This window comes from Jaculus jaculus, chromosome 2 (genome assembly GCF_020740685.1).
Source record: "Jaculus jaculus isolate mJacJac1 chromosome 2, mJacJac1.mat.Y.cur, whole genome shotgun sequence".
Classification (NCBI taxonomy): domain Eukaryota; kingdom Metazoa; phylum Chordata; class Mammalia; order Rodentia; family Dipodidae; genus Jaculus; species Jaculus jaculus.
Window position 1 is genome coordinate 8,730,698 of NC_059103.1, and position 23,397 is coordinate 8,754,094.

The 23,397-nt window shown below is 42.2% G+C and overlaps 1 pseudogene; it reads left to right on the forward strand.

The window, feature by feature from the left end:
• Positions 1-1,567: 1,567 nt before the first annotated feature.
• LOC123458520 lies at positions 1,568-23,397 on the forward strand (annotated as a pseudogene).

Genomic DNA, 23,397 nt, shown 5'->3' on the forward strand with positions numbered 1-23,397 from the left:
AGACTATGCTATAACACCCCCAAGGCCCACCCTTGTGACACGCTTCCTGCATCTAGGCCCCACTCCCCAGAGACTCCACCAGCTGGGGACTAAGTTTGAGGCTTAATCAATCACAAACACGAGAGACAATAGGAGACACTTTACATTCAAACCACCACTCCCATGCCCCTTGAGTCATCAGGCTCAGCAGACACGGAGCACATACCAGAGCGATCATGAGGATCCTGCATGATTTCTAATTCCTTGGTGACTGGATCTCCCCATCAGGAGTGCGCTATGAGCTCATGGATGACAGGGATGGCATCACTGCATGTTATCTGTCACACCCTATTTGTCCAAGGTGTATGACGCCCATCTGCCTATGCAGGCTGCTGTTCTCATCTGTCTTTACACACCCATGTGCTCTCAGACATACAGTGTTTCAGAGAGATGGGGCCATTCCTCTGTACAGAATAGTGTAACTTGCCTTTAGGGACTCCCCAAAGAGCAGCATTGATTTGCTCAGTGAAGTCATCATCTCTGTAATTCATGGTCACCAGCTCTTTTAGTGTCCTGTGGAAAGGACTTATAGAGTCTAAATAATCATGCCCAATTCAATTCAGCCAACCCACCTGGATGCCTTTTCTTCTAGAGACTGGAAAAATAATGTTGAGTAATACCCAAGCAATTTCTTTAATAATCTTACAATATGATAAAGGGAATCATGCTTGTAAACTATCAACTGCATTAGGCAGAAGAGAGGACCAAAGTAGAAAGAGTAGAGTATGAGATTCATTCAGGTTGTTAGGGTAGGAAGTAATTTTTATTCATTGGAAATGATTGGTGCTGTTTTTGTTTTGTTGTTCTTATGAGATAGAAAGAGAGAGAGAGAATTGTTACGCCAGGGCCTCCAGAAGTGTGCACCTGTGTGCATATGCATCCTTGAATTCTTGCATCACCTTGTGTGCCTGGCTTACATAGGACCTGGAGAGTTGAACATGGGTCCTTAGGCTTCATAGACAAGTGCCTTAAATACTAAACCATCTCTCCAGACTTTGTTTTGTTTTACTTATTTTTTTTGGAAAGTTATGTTATGAAATACATGCCATGTCATCTTCCAGGGTTCATATAGGTATCTAGAAAGAATAAAAATCTATAGATAATAGCTTGTTTGTAAGGAGGTTTTTTCAATGAGAGTGGCCATGAAGATTTAATGCCAATGATTCCACTGGAATTTCTGTGAAAGTGTCAATAAACTCTTATCTTTTATATTAACATTTCTTGGGACGTTTATTGATTTCTTATGGATAATTAACCATGATGGCATCTAAACTGTGAGCATGAAACTTTGTGAACTGCTAAAGTGGTGAATGCACCCAAGTCATCCACTCCAGATAGTGCACTCATATTCCTTCTACTGGCTGCAGCCCAGGCCCCACCTCCTTTCTAGCATATAAGCACTTCAGCCTGGCCTCACCAACTCACAGCTGGGCACTGAGGGGGGGGGGTGTCTACTGACCCAGCTGTTCAAGGCAGGACCCTCAGCTGCAAGGAAGTCAGAGGACAGGATTGATGAGGGAAAACAGCAATGGACATGATTCCAGACTTTTCTGTGGAGACCTGGGTGCTCATGACCACCAGCCTGGTGCTCCTCTACCTGTGAGTAACTGTCCAGGGTCCTGACCTCTGTGTGCCTAGAGCTGGGTGATTCACAGGTCCATGTTCCCTTACCTGTCAAAGGCATAAGACATTCCATCATGGAAGTGGGGATTGTTAGAGCTGAAAACACTCCTGGGGTACAGAGCCATTCAGCTGACAAGCCTCAAGCCATACTTTTGCTGTTTGCTGACCCTGTGAGTCCTTCAGCAGGAAGCCTGAGACAATAGCCAGCAACTTCTCTGTCAGCCTGTCTTCTTTCTCTAATCTGCCATTTGTCTGGAATGGGGAGGTCTGATGGACCTGGAACCCAAGCTGTGGGGGGTCCGCCTAAGACACATTAGGTTTGCTTATAGTCAGACCAAACTTCACCCTCACCTCAATGGGTTTTGGAACCATGACAAATGAGTTAGCCTATAGTATCAAGAAACTAACTTCTGGGTGGATGATCACCTTGGTAAATATGAAACTGGATGGCACTGTGTTCATTGGGTGACTTTCTCTGGTTGAAAGTCCATATTCCATTATAAAAAGTATTCTGGGAAAGGATGCTTTAGGTATGGACTCATCCCCTGTGGCAAGGTCTCATGGGAATCTGGCTTTGCTATGGCTCAAGTCAAGCAGATTGTTTGACAGCTGAGGATGAAAGGTCTCAGAAAGGTGTTCAGATTTCTATGACACCAATACAACTATTGTATACATAAGAACACCATGGACAGCCCCAGGTTATGCCAGAGAAGGAGAATTTGAGATGGGCTAGGACTATACAAGATACTCATGGGCTAAAGGTAAGCTAAACTTATACAAGCTTCCAAACAAGCTGCAATGACATGGGCTCTCCACTGCTCTGTGTCACAGACTAGAAAGAGTTATATACTATTTTTTTTTTCATTGGAGCACTAGAAGAGAATATCCTTGTGACTTGAGAATACCATTTTATTGCAATAGTCAGCTTCTTCTATGGGCATAAGTCAATAAAATGCCTAGAAAAAGTTTCTCTTGAATCCTTCAGAAACACTCAAATTCAAGTTAGAGGATTATTAACAAGTATTAGCTCTATGATTAGGATTCATAAAAACTTTATTTGCAGGCTGAAGAGATGGTATAACAGGTATGGCACTTGCCTGCAAAGCCTAAGGACCCATATTCAATTTTCCAGATCCCATGTAAGCCAGACACTCAAGGTGACGCAAGCACACAGTTACACATGTGCACAAGATGAAGCATGTGTCTGGCATTCAATTGCAGTGGCTGGATGCCCTAGCAAGCCAACTATCTCTCTCTCTTTCTTATTAAAAGTTACCAATAAAACCACATTATTTGCTTTTATATAATCTTTGTAAATTTTTTAAGAAGTCTCTCATTCCATGAAATATGGGATGAGTAGAATGTGATAATTGCTCTTAGAGGTTTTGGTTTTTTACCTCACTGTCCTAGTTCCAAAGTCAAAGACTCATATATATGAATTATATATGTTCACTCATGAATATATATGCATATCTATATTCCTGTGACCTGAATTTCTCCTTCATCTTTTAGTTATGGGACCTCTTCACATGGAACTTTTTGGAAGCTAGGAATTTCTGGCCCCAAACCTCTACCTTTCTTTGGGACACTTCTTGCCTACCTGAAGGTGAGTGTTGTCTGAAGCCCCTGCTTTACTTCTTGTGACTGTCAGCTCTGGCTCAGTTCCATCTGTACAAAGTCCTTGGGAGGAAATGCTACTGCTTCAAACTTTCAAAAATTGTGCACGTGTGTGCTCACAGATGCACCAAACTCAGATCATGACCAAAACTTGCCATTTTGTTGTCAAGTGTTTGGAATATAGGATAAAAAGCCCAGATCTCTGGTACCTCATCACTTGATGTTCATCAATTGATAGGTACACATTGTGAACACCAGGAGAGGATTTTGCTTCATTTCCAGTAACAATTCCAGAAGGTACATAGCATTTGGAAAAATGCATGGAAAGATTTCCGAGTGACACCTTAGCAGCCAGTGTGTTTGTGAAGGCTTGAGTCAGATGTCCTCCGCACATGCCTATGTTCTGAGCGCTTGATAGCAACTTGGAAGGTGGGGGCTTTGCTGGAGGAGGCATGCTGCCAGGAAGAGACCTTGAGGTTTATTAGCTCCTAGACTTCCAGTGTTAATTGACTCACTCTCCTGCTGCTGCCAAGACAGAGGTGATGTCCAGCCTCAGCTCGTGCCAGGCTATCCCCTACCATCATGAAGCTTCCCCTACAGACTGGAAGCCAAAATAAATCCTTTCCTGCCATCAGCTGCTTTGGGCTGGTGCTTTGTCCCATTACTGAGAAGTAACTTCAACACTGAATGGCACCTCAGCAACCTGTGCACTCTAGATTCCGATGTTTCTTTCATGTCAGATCTCAGGAACGTGTTGTTTCCCCTTCTGCTGAATGGCTCTGACCCATGCTTATATTTGAATTCTCTCTAGAAGTACCACTTCCCTTGTTATCATTTCCATGGCTCTAACCGAGTTTTTGCCACAAATGACACCTTTCGAGGGATTTGAGAGATCAACAAGAACATTTTCTTTTCCTGCATAGAAGAGCCCTGTGTGTGAGTCTGAGAAGAACAGGAATAAATGACATAAAGGGATATTTGTTTCTATGAACCTCAGACATTTAGCTGTAAGTATTTTATTTTCTCACCAAATCACGATCATTACTCAAAATCACTAGAGAAAGGGTGATTTGACAAAGCTGAAGAAAGTTAATTTACACAAATGGAATGGAATGTGTACCACATAGAGTGTAAATTTACGACAAGCCTTTATGGATATACAGGCCCAGTGCTTTGTAAAAAAGGACAGGTTCTTGGATTGTCAGTCCTAAGCTCATGTCCAGAAGGCAGCAGCAATGCCCAAGTTTAGGCTGCTGTCTGCCCAGACTTCCTTTTCCCAAAACTCCAGGTTTACTTGGCAGATTCTCATTTGCTCAAATGTGGGACTCACTGATCAGTCATTAACCTAAGAATCTCTTACTTTTTAATTTTTCCCCATCTGAAAATGTTTAACTCTCCAAGAAATCCTATTTTCTTTTCTTTTTCTTTCTTTCTTTCTTTCTTTCTTTTTTTTTTTTTTTTTGTTTTAGAGTATGTGCCCTGAAATCCACTTTCCCTACTCCAGGTAAGGGGTGAGGAGTTGAGATTGAGTCATATGCAGCCCGTATTGGCCTCAAGCTCTCTGTGTAGCCAAGGATGGCTGTGAATTCCTGATCACCTTGCTTCCATATGCTGAGTTATGAAATTACAGTCCAACACAGTCATGCCTGCTCTATTCCATGCTGAGAATCACAGCAAGGGCTTTGTGCTTGGCACACAATCTACCAGATGAGACACATTTTCTAGAAATAAGACTCATGGTTGTACACTTAAAGATCCATGAGAAACAGGATGTAGCTCACTCGGTAGAAAGTATAAAGCCCTGGGATCCCCTACCAGCACCACATAAATATGGTGAGGCCTGGTCACAATCCCAGCACTGAGGATATAGAGGTAGAAGGATCAGTTCAAGGTCACCCTCTGCTACACAGCATATTCAAGATCAACCTTCATCACATGAGACTCTGTCTCTGAAAACAAAAATTGACAACTCAACTTAACCATCAGGCACATTTGTTTTAAGTTTCAGAGATGAACAGTGAAACTAAAAGTCGATGTTCTGTGTGCTGTGTGTGAAAGAGCATTGCACACTCCTGATACAACATAGGGGCCAGCAGTGTCTGCAATTTCCCGGTGACACCAGAATTCAACAGAAGACGTCAGGAGAATGAAATGGACCCTGAGATAGAAGGCAATAAATTGTGTACATCCCAGGTTACCTCAGTCTTTGCCTATTTCCTTGGTGACTATACAGGCACCAGAAAGCCACCTCAGATGAAGAAAGAGTTGCTTACTTCTCATGTACAATAGACTGAGAAAATTCAAGAGTGTAGTCAAATTCCCCACTTCAGATATCTCCTGCATTTTCTTCCTTCCCTTCAGATAACTTTAAATAAGAACTTGTCTCTAACTGCCAGTGAGGCATAGCTGGTCTGAGTTCCTGGGGTTTGAATTATTTGTGTCCCAATTAGAGATGGCTACATACTTTTACAACAGTAATGCATTTCACTCTGTTTCACTTCTCAGGGTATATGGAAATTTGACATAGAGTGCCATGAAAACTATGGAAAAATGTGGGGGTGAGTATTCTGGAAACTTCTATAAGTATGCATCCCACTGCGTGAGCACTGTGTGAGCCCAGACTTTCTTGGATACTTCTGTCTGCTATAAAGCTTTCAGAAGCTCATCCTGTAAGGGCTCCCCATGTTACTAGATGTTCAGGTCCACTGGACTGAGAATGTATCCAGTAAGGATTCACCAGGCTTTGAAGGTGCAGGGACTCTGAACCTTACTTTTGTCCCATGTGTTGCAAACCTCTTCATCTCTTTCCTTAGGTCCCTTTAAATTGCATGAAATGTCTCACTGGAGATGCATCTAATATGTGCACCTGAGTTCATGGCAGTGTTCCTTTCCCATGCTGATACACTATTAGCTAAAAGCAAAAATACCACTGCACCTTTTTTGATTTAACATCTGTTTTGTGATAATGAATTAGCAGGAAAATAAGTAATCAGATTTCTGCTCAGTTTTTGTTTAACTTTGTTTTTTTTATTAATTAATTTAAGAGAGAGAGAAGGAGACAGAGAATGGGGAAGAGAAAGAAAGAGAATGGGAAGGCTAGGGCCTATTGCTGCTGCGAATGAACTCCATACACATGTGGCACTTTGTGCATCCGGCTTTGCATCTGGGTGCTGGACAGTAGAACCCAAGCTATCAGGCTTTGCAAGCAAGAATATTTAACCACTGAGCCATCTCTCCAGCCCTGTTCGTTTGTTTGTTTGTTCTGTGAGATGAGGTCGCTGTATCTTAGGCTGGCCTGGAAGTTGCTATGTCTCTCAAGCTGTCCTAGAACTCAGAGGCTGATATTAGAGGTGTATATACCCTGCTGACTTTTCTTTCTGTTTAACTTTCTTTTAATTAAAAAAATATTTTGACTATTTGTTTGAGAGGAAAAGAGAGAGAATGGGCATTCCAGGGCCTCCAGCCACTGCAAATGAATTCCAGAACCGTGCACCACCTTGTGCATCTGGCTTAGATGGGTACTGGGGAATTGAGCCTGGGTCCTTGGGGTTCACAGGCAAGTGCCTTGAATGCTAAGTCATCTATCCAGCCCTAGTTTAAGATTAAAAAATATATATTTTTAGTCATTTATGACACACAGAGAGAATGAATACTGGCATGCTAGGGTTTCTTGCCATTTGTTTTGTGTATGTTTTATTTCAAGCCAACATTTCAAAACAGGAGCGTACTCAAGTCTTCCCTTTTTGAACACATACTACTGACCTTGAAGGAAAGAAACAGGCTATTTTTAAACATCATGTTGGGCATATGTCCTTTATGACTGAACTGCTGCAGTCAGAGCTGCTGGGTGCTAGTGAGAGCCTTGGAATGGGTGTCACCGTTGTGCTGTGAGCCGCAAGCAGGTGGGAGGAGGCTCTCTGCCTATTCCCGCCTCTCCTCGAAGTGGCCCATGCGGACCACGTGACCCACTGAGGATGTGGCCCCTGCGGACCACGTGACCCACTGCCGATGTGGCCCATGCGGACCACGTGACCCACTGCCGATGTGGCCCATACGGACCACGTGACCCACTGCCAATGTGGCTCATGTGGGCCACGTGACTCACTGCCGATGTGGCTCATGCGGACCACGTGACCCACTGCCCAGCACCTGCTGCGCTGTGCATCTAAAGGCCCCAAAGCAACTGCTCCTTGCAACATTATCCTTGTCAGCCTGTGATAGTTTGTCTTGAATTTTTCACTGATTTGAATATCTTTGATGTAAATAATTTTATTACTTTTGTTCATTTATTTTGTAGCATACAAAGCTATAGTCTCCTACATTTTGGAGAGTACTCTGCCACCTAGCTATACACTGAGCCCAGATACTGAAACACTTTAAACCTACAAAGAGTTGTGGGGTTTTTTTGTTTTTTTGTTTTTTGTTTGTTTGTTTGGTTTTGGTTTTTCGAGGTAGGGTCTCACTCTAGCTCAGGCTGACCTGGAATTCACTATGGAGTCTCAGGGTGGCCTCGAACTCACGGTGATCCTCCTACCTCTGCCTCCCGAGTGCTGGGATTAAAGACATTCGCCACCAAGCGCGGCTTTTTTTTACAAAGAGTTTTGAAGAATGGTATGGACAATTTCCACGTACACACACTGAGATTTAACTGAAATCCCAGTGTTAATTCTAACTGTGGTGTCTTTGAAGAGCTACTTTGCCATTAAGCATCCCTGCTTGATCTATATGGCCCTTTGCCTCATGACATCACCAGTGTCTTCTGTTGTCAGAATCCCTCGGTTGAGCCAGGAGCCTGTGTTACTGTTGGCTGTACAATGAGGTTCGGCTTATGTGGCATCAACATCGAAGTCTGGATTCTGGGCTGTGGCTTCAGCTGCAGAATGTGCCTTGTCATGTTTAATCAGCTCTGTTTCCCCAACAGAGGCTGCATGAGGACCAACAGCCTGTCTTAGCTCTCACAGACCCAGACATCATCAAGAAAGTGCTGGTGAGAGAATGTCATTCTGCTTTCACAAACCGACCAGTAGACATTTGTTTTTGTTGTTGCTGTTTGTTTGTTTAAATTTTTTTATTTCTTTGCAAGCAGAGACAGAGAGGAGAGAGAGACAGAGGAAATGGGTGCACCAGAGCATCCAGATACTGCAAAGGAACTCCAAATTCGTGTGTCACTTTGTGCATCTGTAATCTGAAAGATTACATGTTAGAATCAAAAAATAGACCTAAAAGTTAGAAGAAAGTCTCTATCAGGAAAATGGAATTCTCTTTCATTTTTGGTCCATGTCCTCCCATGAAGAATTAAAGAAATAGAATTTCTACATTATTGCCTTATTCCTTCAAAATAACAAATAAGTATCAACTCCTTTACATATAAGCTATTATTTACAAAATCACACATCAAAGCATGACTTTTTGAAATTGTTCATGCTTGGGATACAAGTAAATGCAAAATCATTCTGAAGCTGACAACTTGCCATCTGTCTGTCATCAATGCCTTTCACTCTGCATAGCCTTAGAGGATGTGTTAGGCTTGGCCCCTGTCTATTTCCTATAAGAACAGTTTCCTCTACAAGAGGGAATTTTATCTAAAGGAAAAAAATCCCACATGAGGCGGCTGTGTGCCCCTCAATTCTTATAAATTGAGGGAACTTTTTGAAATTTTTTAAAATATTTTATTTATTTGTGACAGAGAGAGAGCAGTAGAAACAGACAGAGAGAGAATGGGCAAACCAGGGTCTCCAGCCACTGTAAACAAACTCCAGACACATGTGTAACCTTGTGCATCTGGCTTATGGGGGTCCTGGAGAATCGAACCTGGGTCCTTTGGCTTTTCAGGCAAGTGCCTTAACCTCTAAGCCATCTCTCCAGCCCAAGACAACCTTAATAAATGTTTACTGAATGTCTAACATGAGGCTTTTCACCTAGCAGATAAATGTCACTAAAGTGATGTTTGCTTTATGATGTTTGCAACTGTGGAGCTCTCCATACATTCAAAGGCTGACAGCAGCTTTTCTTTGGACTCTAGTCATTTGGTCCAGTTGGAGTTTTGAAAAAAGCCATCCACATATCTGAGGATGAAGAATGGAAGAGATTGCGAGCATTGCTGTCTCCAGCCTGCACCAAGGGAAGATTGAAGAGTGTAAGAAAATAAAATCACTTTTAATTAGGAATGAAAAGAAGACATCTGGGCTATATAGAAGCTAATAGGACACTTTCCTTCCAAGATGTAGTTTTCTGAGTTTGAACTTCCCAAGAATGCTATTTGTCAATCTATTCAAGAATTCATTATGGTCAAGCTGCCTTCTGAATATTTGTATTTATACCCATAGATTTGTGATGCTTTCAGCCTTCATCAGACAAGCTTCTTTTTGTAGTGGGTAACAGTCAATGCAGAGACATGCATCTAGTCAAAGTGCTGAGAATAGTTGACTCTTGATTGCTCAGTCTTAAACAGGACTTCGATTACCACCCCTTGCAAGCACCAGGGGGCATCACGGAAGTGTGGGTAGAGGATGGGGAGGAGTGCTGTAGAAGAGTGCCTTCTGGACTTGACAAGGCTGCTAAACTCACCAATGAAGTTACAATGGCTGTGGTTTCCTGCACAGGTTAAGCCTTGCAATGGCCCATCAGTGGAGGAAAGGGTCTCATGACACCCCACTCCTTCCAGAAAAGCAATTGACAGTTCATGGATGTGGGAGGAATGGGTACACATATTCTGTAGTAGTTTAGTCACTGGTAAAATACCCATTTCTGGGCAATAACTCCTCCCCTATCCCATACAAAAAAAAACCCTGTAATTAGACTCAGTGGGACACACAGACACACACACACACCAGAAAGCATGAATGTAGTTAGGACAAAGAATGCCTCCAGCAGGAATGGAAGGGAGATAAGACAGGAAAATAGTGGGTAAGTAAGATCAAAATATGTCATTTGCATATAAGAAATTAGCAAAAAGAAAATAAAATCTCAAAAAACTATAATATTGAGCTGGAGAGATGGCTCCGCAGTTACAGGCACTTGCTTGCAAAGCCTGATATTTTGGGTTCAATTTCCCAGTACCCACATAAACAGATATACAAAGTGGCACGTGCATCTGGAGTTTATTATTTTTTTTTGTATTAGCAAGAGGCACTGGCATGCCTATTCTTTTCCCCCAAGCCCCCTCCCCCTCTCTAAGTAAACAAATATGTTTTTAAAACCTATTGTATTGGACTGGAGAGATGGCTTAGCAGCTAAGGCACTTGCCTGTGAAGCCTAAGGAGCCAAGTTCAGTTCTTCAGAACCCACATCAAGCCAGATGTACAAGGTGGCGCGTGCATCTGCAATCTGTTTGCAGTGCTGTGCAGTAGAGTGCAGTGGCTAGAGGCCCTGACGTGCTTATTCTCCTTCTCTCTATCTGCCTCTTTCTATCTCTCACAAATAAAATAAAAATAAAATGTTTTTAGATAAAACCTATATGGGCTGGAGAAATGATTTAGTGGTTAAGGTGGCTGCCTATGAAACTCAAGGACTCGGGTTCCACTCCCCAGGGCCCACGAAAGCCAGACGCACGAGGCGGCACATGCTTCTGGAGTTTGTTTGCAGTGACTGGAGGCCCTGGTATACCTATTCTCTCTCTTTCTCTTTCTCTCTCTCCCTCTTTCACTCTATCTCTCTTAAATAAAAAATAAAATAAAAATTATTTTTAAAACGTGTAGTATTAAAAAGCTATTTTAAAGCACGACTACCTTCCTGACCAGAGGAATCTTATTCTTCCGGGACTTGGGTCTTCCCGGAGGTGTTTTCTGCTCAGATGTTCCCCATCATTGAGCAGTACAGAGATACGCTGGTGGAGCACTTGAAGCATGGAGCAGCCAAAGGCAAGCCCGCCAGCATGAAAGAGTGGGTACTGGGGCAGCTGCTCGGTTCTGAGCTCTGCCAAGGGCCCCCCCCCCCGCCGCCACTTACCTGCCAGGGAGCTGATGTTCCCAGTGTTCAGTTACCCAGGGTCCCAAGGAAAGGAGGTATGTGGTGTTACAACTTCAATGAGTCACCTTAAAAGGATCATCTCCCAGGAAAGGCAGGGTGTCTGGCAGAAAAAAGATCTCTTCCCTCGGGACAACTCAGCTCCCTGGAGTTGGGGAAATGAAGGTGTCTTAGGAGGCTGAGCAGGTGTGGAAGACAGATGATGTTCTTCTGCAACCAGAATAAGGTGTTCCTCTTCTATAAACTTCTGAAGAGGAATCCTCTTTTTTTTAATTTTTTTTTTGGTTTATTTTTATTTATTTATTTGAAAGCGACAGACAGAGAGAGAGGGGAGAGAGAGAGAGAGGGAGAGAGAATGGGCTCGCCAGGGCCTCCAGCCACTGCAGATGAATTCCAGATGCGTGTGCCCCCTTGTGCATCTGGCTAACGTGGGTCCTGGGGAATCGAGCCTCGAACCGGGGTCCTTAGGCTTCACAGGCAAGCGCTTAACCGCTAAGCCATCTCTCCAACCCAGGAATCCTGGACTGGAGACTTAGCGTGAAATGTGACAAACAGCTAGACACTCGATCCTTTTTAAAGCACAGCGCTTACGCCAGTGTCATCCTCTGCTCTCCACCACGCTAATTATGGCCCATGTGACTGAGGCCTGAGTGCAAAACAACTCTCCTTCTTGTCTTCATCCCCCACACAGCTAGGGCAGTTGCCTTAGTGGCCCCTGATTCATGTCTCTTGTTGAATGTGCTGAGTGCCTGGACCTCACCAGATGTTCCAGCAGGGGGCTCTGGCAGTACATGGCTCTGCCTCTCTAGCCCAGACCTCTGAATTACCTCACACTTCATCATGCTAATACAACAGAATGACTAGGAACAAGTGCAGACGCTAAATCCTCATTTTTTTTTTCTCTCTCTCTCTCTCCAGCATCTTTGCAGCCTACAGCGTGGATGTGCTCACTAGCACATCGTTTGGAGTGAACGTCAATTCCCTCAACAATACACAGGATCCCTTCGTGAAAAGTGCTAGGAAGCTCACAAAATTTGGTGTTTTCAATCCACTGTTATTCTCTTTAGGTATGTACGCTACTTCTACTCTCCTTGTTTCCCTCACAATATCACCTCACAGTTTTACACACATCCAAAGATGGGTCAACATGTCTGTCATCACCATGGTCAATCACAGAGTGCTTTTGCCCACTGAGAGCATTTGGCTTTCTGTACTACGACCTCAGAACCGCGATTCAAACAACCACTAACTCGCGTTTCTGGGTCTGTAGATTTCTATGCTCTGGACATTTAATAAACATGGAATCATGGGATAGGTAGGCTTTTGTGACTGGCTTCTTTTACTTATCAATATATTTCCAAGTGGATTATACTTCATTTTCTACGAACAAATAATGTTTTGTAGAGCTGTTGGGCATTCAAGGTTAACATTACATTGTACCTATTGTAAAAAAAAAAAAAATGTTGTTAGGGACAGTATTTGATCACTCATCTTCAGGGCAGCATTCCTGAGCCATAAAGTTACTGGATATTACACAAGTTAACAACTAAAGAAAATGATTTTGCCAATAGATCAGGGATTCTAAATACCCTCCAGGAGGGAATAACAGTTCTAGCTTCTCCATATGCCATCCAGTACTTGGTTTCTTATGATTCTGACTACAGCCACCATAGTGGGTATGAAGAACTCTAGTACTGTGTTTTCATTTGCATTTTCCTAGTGCTAATGATAATGTACACTGTCAGGTATTTTACAACCTCTTTTAGACAAATGATGAGGTCCTTTATTCATGTACAGCTGATGTCTCATGACTGTGTTGTTGACTCATAAGAATCTTCATATAGTCATACAGGCAGGCTGCTGGGGGAGAAAGTTAATTTCTGTGTTTCAACAACACTGATTTTTTTGATCCACATACCTAGGATATTGTTTCCATTTATTAAAATGTTTGAAATTCATTCATATAATGTTTTCTAGTTTTCAGATGATGATGTCTTATATTGATCTTAAATTTATTCATAAATGTTTTAATTTTTTTTACAGTTATAAGCATTTGTCCTCTTGAGCTGTAAAAGGTTTGCACCAGCACAGATTGTACAGCCTTGCAAAATTACACAGAAATTGAAAATAAGGTTAATTTTATGTTTTTGATGCTATTGTAAATGGAATTATTTTATCAATTTTCACTTTGGGCTTGCTAGTTGCCTTGTATAAGAGTATACTTAAGTCAGGAACATTTCTTAAGCTTTTTAAAAATGCTTTTAACTTTTTTATTGACAATTTTCCTACATGTGCATAATGTATTTTGATCATAAGCCCCTCCCTACCTTCTTGACCCTTTCCCCCCCGCCCCCTTCTTTTGAATCCCTTCTGTCCAACCTGTCCTCCTTTTACTTGGCAGGGTCACTCCTGGTTAAGACTGCTGATTAACTTTCTCCCCCAGCAGCCTGCCTAATATTTTCTAGCACTGTGACAGCCAGCCAGCAGAGGGCAGGCTTCCAGCTCAGTTCCAGCTTGACTTCTCATTATCTGGCACCTGAAGGATACATGTATGCTCAGGCGTAGGGTCTCACCACTGAGCAGAACATTTTGATGTCGTTGGGGTGGAGCATGCCCATAATCCCACAATTTATGAAGCAGACGCCTGGGCTACATACCAAGACTTTGCCTAAAAAACATAAGGTCTGGACTGTAGCTCAATGGTAGAGCCCTTGTCTTGCATATGCAAGGCTGTGGGCAGCCCCTGCAACATGACAAAACGCTGTGTTCATTTCCAACAGGCTCTGTCTTGTAGCCTAGGCTGGCCTTGAACTGAGGACCCTCCTGCTCAGTCTTTCAGTCCTAGGATTACAAGTGTACACTACCAAACTTGGCTGCAGTTCATTTTCATGTACTGACCCTGTAAGACACATGAACCTCTTTTGTTGTTTGAACATGTGATAGAAGTGGAGACAGAGCGATTGCTTTCTTGCTACAGAACTCACAGAGAAAGCTTTACACAGTTGGAATCAGTGCTAGCTCTGGGCTTTCACACCACGGTTTTACACCACGTCAAGGGAATTATGTTCTATTCATAGTTTTCTGAGTATTTTAATGATGAAAGAATGTTGGAATTTTTTTCTCAATTCTTTTTCTTCCATCTCTCATTCAGCTTGCATGATCCTTGTTTCTATCATAGTAACAAGCTGTCTCACACCTTCTTGCATCCCTAGGTAACCCTAGTGTGGTTATGGCATATGATTCATTTTAGATGTTCCTGGTTTCTCTTTTCTAGTGTCTTGCTGATTATTGCTGTATCCATAGGTATAAGTTGCATTTTCAATAGCTTATTTTTCATGATATGTTCTAGTTTTAGTAACAGAGCAATATGCTTCTTAAAGAAGAAAATTTGAAAAATTCTGCTCATTTTTTAGGTTTTGGGCATGCTTGTGATAAATAGCTCTTAGATATCTTTTTAAGTATTTGGTAGAATTCCACACTGAATCCATCTGGAGCTGAGTTTTTCTTTTAGGGTTTTGTAATATTTCATATTATAGCCATGCTCATTTTGTATTTCTCTTTGAGTCAGTCTCTAGGAATTTGTCCAGTTCATATAAGTTATTTAACTTGCACCACTGTTATAGTGATATCATTGCCAACAGAAGTCATTTATAATCATGTTTATATTTTAAATACCAACAGTTATTTCTCCTCTTTCATTTCAGATGCTATATATTTGAATTATCTCTTTTTATTCTTGGTGAACACGTATGGAAGTTTTCCAATTATGGTGGTATTTTCATAGTATCTACTTTGGGCTGTATTGATTTACTGTATTTTTTTCACAAACCTGGAACGACTGAATTTATTAACATAACATCACCACTAAAAACATGGCTAAGACATGAGCTTAAGAATTAAAATCTAAAACAAAAAAATCAGTGCAAGGTATTGGTCTAACATCTTAACTTCTGTAACTAGAAACCCAAATAGTGGAATCTCCTTAGCACAGACAGAAACAATATGGAGAAGGCCAACCTGCGTCTTTCTTTGCATTCCAGACTCACAGTTGATAGAATTATAATTGGACTATGAGGGCTGGCCTAACGCAGCTTTGCTACCAAGATGTACTTTTTCCGACAAATGGCCCATAAATATCTAAAGTGATGTTCAACATCTTTAGCCATCAGGGAAATGCAAAGTAAAACGACTTTGAGATTCCATCTCACTCCAGTCACAATGGTTATCATCAAGAAATCAAATGCTGTGGGGGTAGCCATCAGTTATGGGGAAGAGGCAATGTAACTGATGGCTACCCCGACAATGCATGACCCACAGACCCTATGGGGATAACTGTCATCCCCAACAAGGAGGGTCCCTGCTGAGGGGGAAGGACAGGGATGAGGATAAGGATGTACATAACTAATAAAGAAAAAATGGTATTAAAGAAAAAAAGAAATCAGGGCTGGAGATATGGCTTAACGGTTAAGGCATTTGCCTGCAAAGCCAAAGGACCCAAGTTCAATTCCCCAGATCCCACGTTAGCCAGATGCACAAGGGGATGCATGTGTCTGGAGTTTGTCTGCAATGGCTGGAGCCTTGGCATCCCCAATCTCTCTCTCTCTCTCCCTTCCTCTTTCTCTGTCAAATAAATAAAAATAAAACATTTTTTAAAAAAGAAATCAAAGGTTGGTGGGAGTGTGGGGGCAAAGGAGCCCTCATCCACTGTGGGTGGGAGTGAAAACTTGTACAGCCACTATGAAGAACAGTGTAGAAGTTTCTCAAAAGCCTAAAAATAGTTTTATCATTTGACCCAGCTATTCCACTCCTGGGCATACACCCTAAAGACTCTACACTTTACTATAGAGATACTTGCTCCATTCCTTATTCTGAATTTCATTCGCTTCCAGTTTGTTACTTTCCTTCTATGTGAGCTTAAAGGATAGCTTACTGTTTATGTCATCTGAGCTATTTAAAAATTTATAGCTGGGGCTGAAGAGATTGCTCCATGGTTAGGGCACTTGCGTACAAAGCTTAACAACCCGGGTTTGATTCCCCAGTGCTCATGTAAAGCCAGATGCACAAAGTGGGGCATACATATAGAGTTCTTTCCCTGCAAATAAATGAAATATATATATTAGAAATTAAAAAAAAAACTTTAGCCAAGTATGGTGGTGCACACATTTAATCCCAGGCCACAGGAGGCAGAGATAGAGGGATCACTGTGAGTTCAAGGCCAGCCTGAGTGAGACTGCATAGTGAATTCCAGGTCAGCCTGGGCTAGAGCAAGGTTCTACCTTGAAAAAGAAACTATAGCTATGAATTGTCTCTGGGCACCACTTTGTCTTATTTTTTTGTTTTTATTTGTTTGTTTCTTGAGGTACAGTCTCTCTTTAGCCTGCGCTGACCTGGAATTCACTATGTATTCACTATGTAGGCTGAGCTCCTATCTCTACTTCCTGAGTGCAGGGACTGAAGGCGTGCGCCACCATACCCGGCCCATTTTATATTTATCTCACAATTTTGTTTCTGCAGCTTCATTGATATTACCAGAATTTCTCTAACCATCTTGGTTTTTCTTTCAGCATTATCTGAGAGTGCACTGGTTAATTTTCACTTATTTGTGAGTTCTGTAACTTTCCCCATAGCTCCCTTTCCATTCCTTTACCGAGTATATGACAAACTGAACATCTCCGTGTTTTCAAGTGATGCCACAACATTTTTCCAAAACGTTGTAAAAAGGACCCAAAAAAAGATCATCTTGAAACTAATCAGGAGATAAAATATGACAGGGAATATTTCAATTCCTAGACAGTCACACATTTTCCATCAGAAGGCCCTGTTAGGGAGCATGGTGAGGTTTTGTGTGTTAAACTAACCTGAAACCAGAGCAAGGTCTTCTTTGAGCAGTGAAATGGCCCCCTGGATAGCCCTGCTCTCCTTCTTGTGGCCCAGAGGCTGACAAGGGGAGATTTCATGAGTGGGGGGATAAGGGGGACACCTGAGGTGTCACTGAGAATTTTGTAGTGTTCTGGGGATTTGGAGTGCTAGCAGATGCTCACATAAACATGGCAACAAACTCTGGAAATGGCAGCAGATTAACCACCACTTAAGCATAAGGCCTAAGATGAAACAATGGATGGATGTTCAAGACTTATATATGTCCAGGTATGAGAGGAGGGAAGATGGCTCCCTTATGGCTAGAAGTCTGTTCAGAAGCCAGAGATGCTAAGGCAGCAAGTGTCTGGTCACGACAGCTGACAGCTGTTCTTCTTTCAGGGAAAGCTGTTCTTCTTTCAGAGAGCTTCTTGCTCTCCAGAAGTTTGGAATATGCAGATGACTGGTTTTTATTCAGTGACTCAGACAATCCCCAGCCAGATCCGGGCCTTGAAGGAGTAATGTTCTCAGAAAGGACATTAGATTCTGCCCTCCTTATTCCCTGCTGACGTCACAGCTGACTTACCTTGGAAATCTTGGTCTTTCAGCACCAAGTGGATTTTCTTCAGCTGGTGCTGAACACCCAGAATCCCAAGGACATGGAGTCCCATAATGGTAAGCAAGGATGCATTATGGTTTACAGATGGGGAAGGACAGAGAAGGGGCCTGAAATGGAAATGCTTAGATGGTTTTTCAAGGCAGAGGAGCCTTCCCATATTACAGAACCAGACAAAGATTTTAAACAGTGGCCAGAGAAACTTTCTAGAAGCAAGCAGTATATGCATGCTCAAAACCTGCAGGGCATACCTTTCATGCCCCAAAGTCCTCAATGTGTGGGCATCTTCTTCAGAACAAGTGATGGTTCTCAGCCTCATTCAGACCCACTGCATCAGAACCTTGGTCTAGAAATTTGCCTCAGGAGCTTCCAGTCAGGAGGAGCAGGGTCCAAAGAGAGTGATGCTCACGCAGTACTCAGTGGAAGTGTGATCACTGTTTTAAAATACTATAAGGATTTATTTTCCTTTCATAATGACTCAGGCTCAAGGATAATCCACCGTGACTTTAATACTGCCTTCTTACACTTTTTTTTTTTTTTTTTTTGAGGTAAGGTTCCACTGTAGCTCAGGCTGAACTGGAATTCACTATGTACTCTCATAGTGGCCTCAAACTCACGGCAATTCTCCTACCTCTGTCTCCTAAGTGCTGGGATTAAGGCATGTGCCACCACGCCTGGCTCCTCATACTTTTACACATTGTCATGGGCTTTAATTATCCTTGGATTTTTTCATCCATTAATGCTGTGATGATTGCAATTCCATCATTTTACATACATACATATATATACATATATATAATTTATATATTTATATATACATACATATGTCAACAGTTAACATAGAGTATCAATTGGTTTATTTTATCAGGTTGACCTTACATATTCCCAAATCTATTGTCTTTTTATAATTTTTTATTTCTTGTTCTCTCAGGTTTCTCATTGGGTGCCTTGCTTGTGATTCTTTTTTCCTTCTTTAATTTTTTTTTTAATATTTTATTTATTTATTTGAGAGAGACAGACACAGAGAGAAAGACAGATAGAAGGAGAGAGAGAGAATGGGCGCGCCAGGGCTTCCAGCCTCTGCAAACGAACTCCAGACGCGTGTGCCCCCTTGTGCATCTGGCTAACGTGGGACCTGGGGAACTGAGCCTGGAACAGGGGTCCTTAGGCTTCACAGGCAAGCGCTTAACCGCTAAGCCATCTCTCCAGTCCCCTTCTTTAATTTTAACTGCTGAAATGAAAGTTATTGTCTGAGAAGCTTTCATCTCATGACTCAATTGAGGTCAAATAAGAGAGACTTCCTCTAGGCTCCTGCTCCACATATTCCTACGACCCCCCAGCAGTCTGCACCCCCCACTAAAGTGGTACATATGACACACTGATGAGTGAACATGGAGAAACAATCATCACCAAAGTCCATACTGCAAGTTGAAGTTCAATCCTGTCCTTGAGCTTCAATGGATTTTGACAAATAACATATATCCTGCTTGATTATCACAACATTCAGACTTTGCTGTATCCTTCCCAACTATCATTGTGTGAGTAATGTCTTGCTTTCTGGTGAAAAAGTTCTAGGTTTCTCTTCAATTTCCATAGATATTGCTGGAATCAGCCACTCCTCAAGCCCCTCGTTTCTTTTAGTGAGAGATGAAATTTGAAACCAAAAACGCAGGTTAATTGTGACAGTACCTTCTGTTCTCTTCCGTTTTGTTCTTCTTCTGCTTTGCTCTAATTTTAGACCTTTTAAGTAAGCAAAGCTAAGAAAATTTTTAAAAAAAAAAAAACCATTTACACAGAAAAGAAAAATAGAAATATTGTAATGTCTATATCTAGAGGTGTGAGCAACTGGTCTCTCTTTCCCTATCCATCTTTCCTTCTCATAAAAAAGGTTAGTCTAGGGCTGGAGAGATGGCTTAGCAGTTACGCACTTGCCTGTGAAGCCTAAAGACCCATGTTCAACTTTCCCAGATCCCACATAAGCCAGATGCACAAGGCAACACAAGGGTGCAAGGTCACACATGCACACAAGGTGGCACATGCGCCTGGAGTTTGACTGCAGTGACTGAAGGCTCTGGCACACCAATTCTCTCTCTCTCTCTCTCTCTCTCCCTCTCTCTCATAAAAACAATGCTAGTCTAGGGCTACAGAGATGGCTTAGCGATTAAGGCACTTGCCTGCAAGGTCAAAGGATACAGTTTAATTCCCCAGTATTCATGTAAGCCAGATGCACAAGGTGGTACATGTGTCTGGAGTTTGCAACGTCTAGAGGCCCTGGTGCTCTCATTATCTCTCCCCCTTCTCTCAAATAAATAAAAGCAAAGGTTTTTTTGGTTTATTTTTATTTATTTATTTGAAAATGACAGAGAGAGAAAGAGGCAGATAGAGAATGGGCACGCCAGGGCCTCCAGCCACTGCAAACGAACTCCAGACGCGAGCGCCCCCTTGTACATCTGGCTAACGTGGGACCTGGGGAACCGAGCCTTGAACCGGGGTCCTTAGGCTTCACAGGCAAGCGCTTAACCGCTAAGCCATCTCTCCAGCCCAGGTTTTTTTTGGTTTTTTTTTTTGTTGTTGTTGTTTTTAAAGAGAGAAGAAAAATGCTAGCCTACTGAGTTGAACACCTATGAGTCTTTCTAAATACTCATTTGCTTATCCATTCCTCTCACAAAATTTATTCTCTTCTAAGTCTTATGTTTTCCGCTTTGCTTCTTCCTCTGATTGGTTCTGCGGGCACTGGCCTCTCACTTCTTGGTCCTAACATCCCTGTTACTATTGATGCAGAGCTGACCTCTTTGCTCTTATAATGTGTCACCCCTTAGCTTCCCCTTTCTGTGAGGCTTGCACACCCACCCAAATAGACCTGGGTCTAGCAAGGCGTTGGTGGTATAGTGGTGAGCATAGCTGCCTTCCAAATAGACCTGAGTCTAGTATCTGAATCCCAAGTGATTATGAGTTTCCTACATCCACACTGACCCATTCTCTGGTTGTTCACTGAGATGGCAGGGTAGTGGTTTGGAGATATGAAAACACAGGATCTCCCTACAGCTGAGAAGTTTTAACTGTAAGATCTCACCTAGCATGACTTCCCTAGATGGCACGAGTGAGCAAGCTTGAAAGGGTAGGAGTCCTTTCTCTGGAGTTTGTGTTGTGCGTATGTTGCAGATCTTTCACCTTAAACTTTATTTTGAAGTGTTTGACTGTGACTCCGGAGTTTCCAATGCTGTCCCTTTCCTCCTGTTTGCAGCCCTGCAGTGTTTCTGGAAATTGTCTCCCCCCCGCCCCACCCGCTGACATTTTTGGGGGGAGGGGGACTTAGAGATAGGGTCTCACTCTAGCCTAGGCTGACCTGGAATTCACTATGTAGTCTCAGGGTGGCCTCTAATTCACTGTGATCCTCCTACCTCTGCCTCCTGAGTGCTGGGATTAAAGGCTTGCGCCACCACGCCCGGCTCCTCCCTGACATTTTGCTTAGTGTCCTACATCAGTGTGCTTTGCTTCTTTTATAAATACAAAGTTAAATAGTTCTGTTTTCACCTGCTCTATCTATTAGGTTCCTCGGCCCTCCCCTGTCTTCCACATTCCTGGTAGTTATGTTTTATTTTGCATTTCTTTTAATTTTTGAAAATACAAGAAAGTGCTAGAGTCCCTAATCTCCCAACTTCTACTCCTGACTGACTTTATCTGAAATGTCTGACCTCTTTTTAGCTCTGTCCAATCTGGAGATGGTGGCCCAATCAATGAGATTTATTTTTGCTGGCTATGCACTACGAGCAGCACTCTTTCCTTCGTTATACATCTACTGGCCACTCACCCTGGCGTCCAGAAGAAACTTCAGGAGGAGATTGATATGGCTTTGCCCAATAAGGTGAGTGCACGGTACCTGGAAATAGAGATGGAGGAAAGAGGTGAAGGCTTGACAAGAGCATTTTCTCATCACTTGGAAACTTACAAAGAGAGTAGGCATTACTTTTTTCAGCAATATTTACAATGGATCTAAAAACATAAGCAAGAAAAACATAAGAAATGAATTCTGATCATGGGAAAATAAAAGCCTTGTAATTCAGAGCATTTATCCTGGTATATCCGCTATCTAGCCTCATAAAGACACCACACAAAACATCTGTAATAGGTCAACGACATTGACGAATAAGCATGAATCATTCAGGTGCCTGATAATTAGCTGTGTTATACTGGAACTTCTTTAGCTTGGCTTGTTAACGTGATGAGACTGTTCTTGGCTGGATTGCACTTTGCCTCACACATTTCCTCTCTCCAGTCATGTAGCTAGAGGTAAACAAAGTAAGGTGTGGACCAGGGAGTCTGACTCCTGCACCAAACTCTTAATGACTACATTGTGCTTTTCCAATGCCCCATGAAGTGACAGCCACATCTCTTTCCAAACCCAGAGGCTAGGGGATGTGAGGTTGCCCAGACTTTGTGGCTGGGTTTGCAGTGAGATAGGCACAAATCATCTTTGTCAGACTCTGAAGCAACAAGTAGGAGGCTGGTTCAACAACAAAGTATGTGGCTAAGTGGACTTTTCACTAGAATTCTAATTGTATGCCCAGATGGCACCCACATGTAACATTTTTTATTATGATGGGACTGAAAGTGAATAGGTCTTACTAAAGTTATTCAGTATCAATTTAATATACTATTTCTGCTTAGCATAATTGTTGCTCTCCAAATTGAGTTGAAGTTTAGTCTTACTAAAGTTATTCAGTATCAATTTAATATACTATTTCTGCTTAGCATAATTGTTGCTCTCCAAATTGAGTTGAAGTTAACTTTGTCACTCTCCACATTATATTTTCTTAGATATAAACTTGAAGTTTCTCCTTTAAGATCAGTGATAAGATAGTTTGTTCTTCCTGAGTAGGAATGTCAGAATAAGCCATATCTTCTTACGTGAAACAGAAAAGCAATACGCAATAAAGACTTTGTTTTGGTCCCAGGGTCAGGCCTTGTCTAAAATGTCTCCTAGGGCTGGAGAGATGGCTTAGTGGTTAAGCGCTTGCCTGTGAAACCTAAGGACCCCAATTCGAGGACCCACATTAGTCAGATGCACAAGGGGGGTGCATGTATGTATCTGGAGTTCATTTGCAGTGGCTGGAGGTCCTGGTGCACCCATTCTCTCTCTCTTTCTCTCTCTCTCTCTCTCTCTCTCTCTCTCTCTCTCTCTCTCTCTGCCTCTTTCTCTGACTGTCACTTTCAAATAAATAAATAAAAATAAACAAATTTTTTTAATGTTTCCTATATTCTTCCTACACATTTCAATGGATCATTAGCAGGTCAAATACATAATAGCAGATACAATATTTAATGAGTGGTAAGGTAGCTTAGTAATCTGTATTTAATTTTGGAGCCTCCAACAAGTCAACAGTGCTACATATGTCGACTGGAAAGTGATGTCCAAATCTCAATTCACCAGTCTGCTTATTTCGGTCCAGGCACCTGCCACCTATGATGCCATGGTAGACATGGAGTATCTGGACATGGTGGTGAATGAAACTCTCAGGTTATACCCAATTGCTACCAGAATTCAGAGTATCAGTAAGAAAGATATTGTAATTGATGGGGTGTTCATTCCCAAAAACACAGAGGTGATAGTTCCAATTTTTGCTCTTCACCGTGACCCAAAGTACTGGCCAAAGCCCAAGGAGTTCCACCCTGAAAGGTAA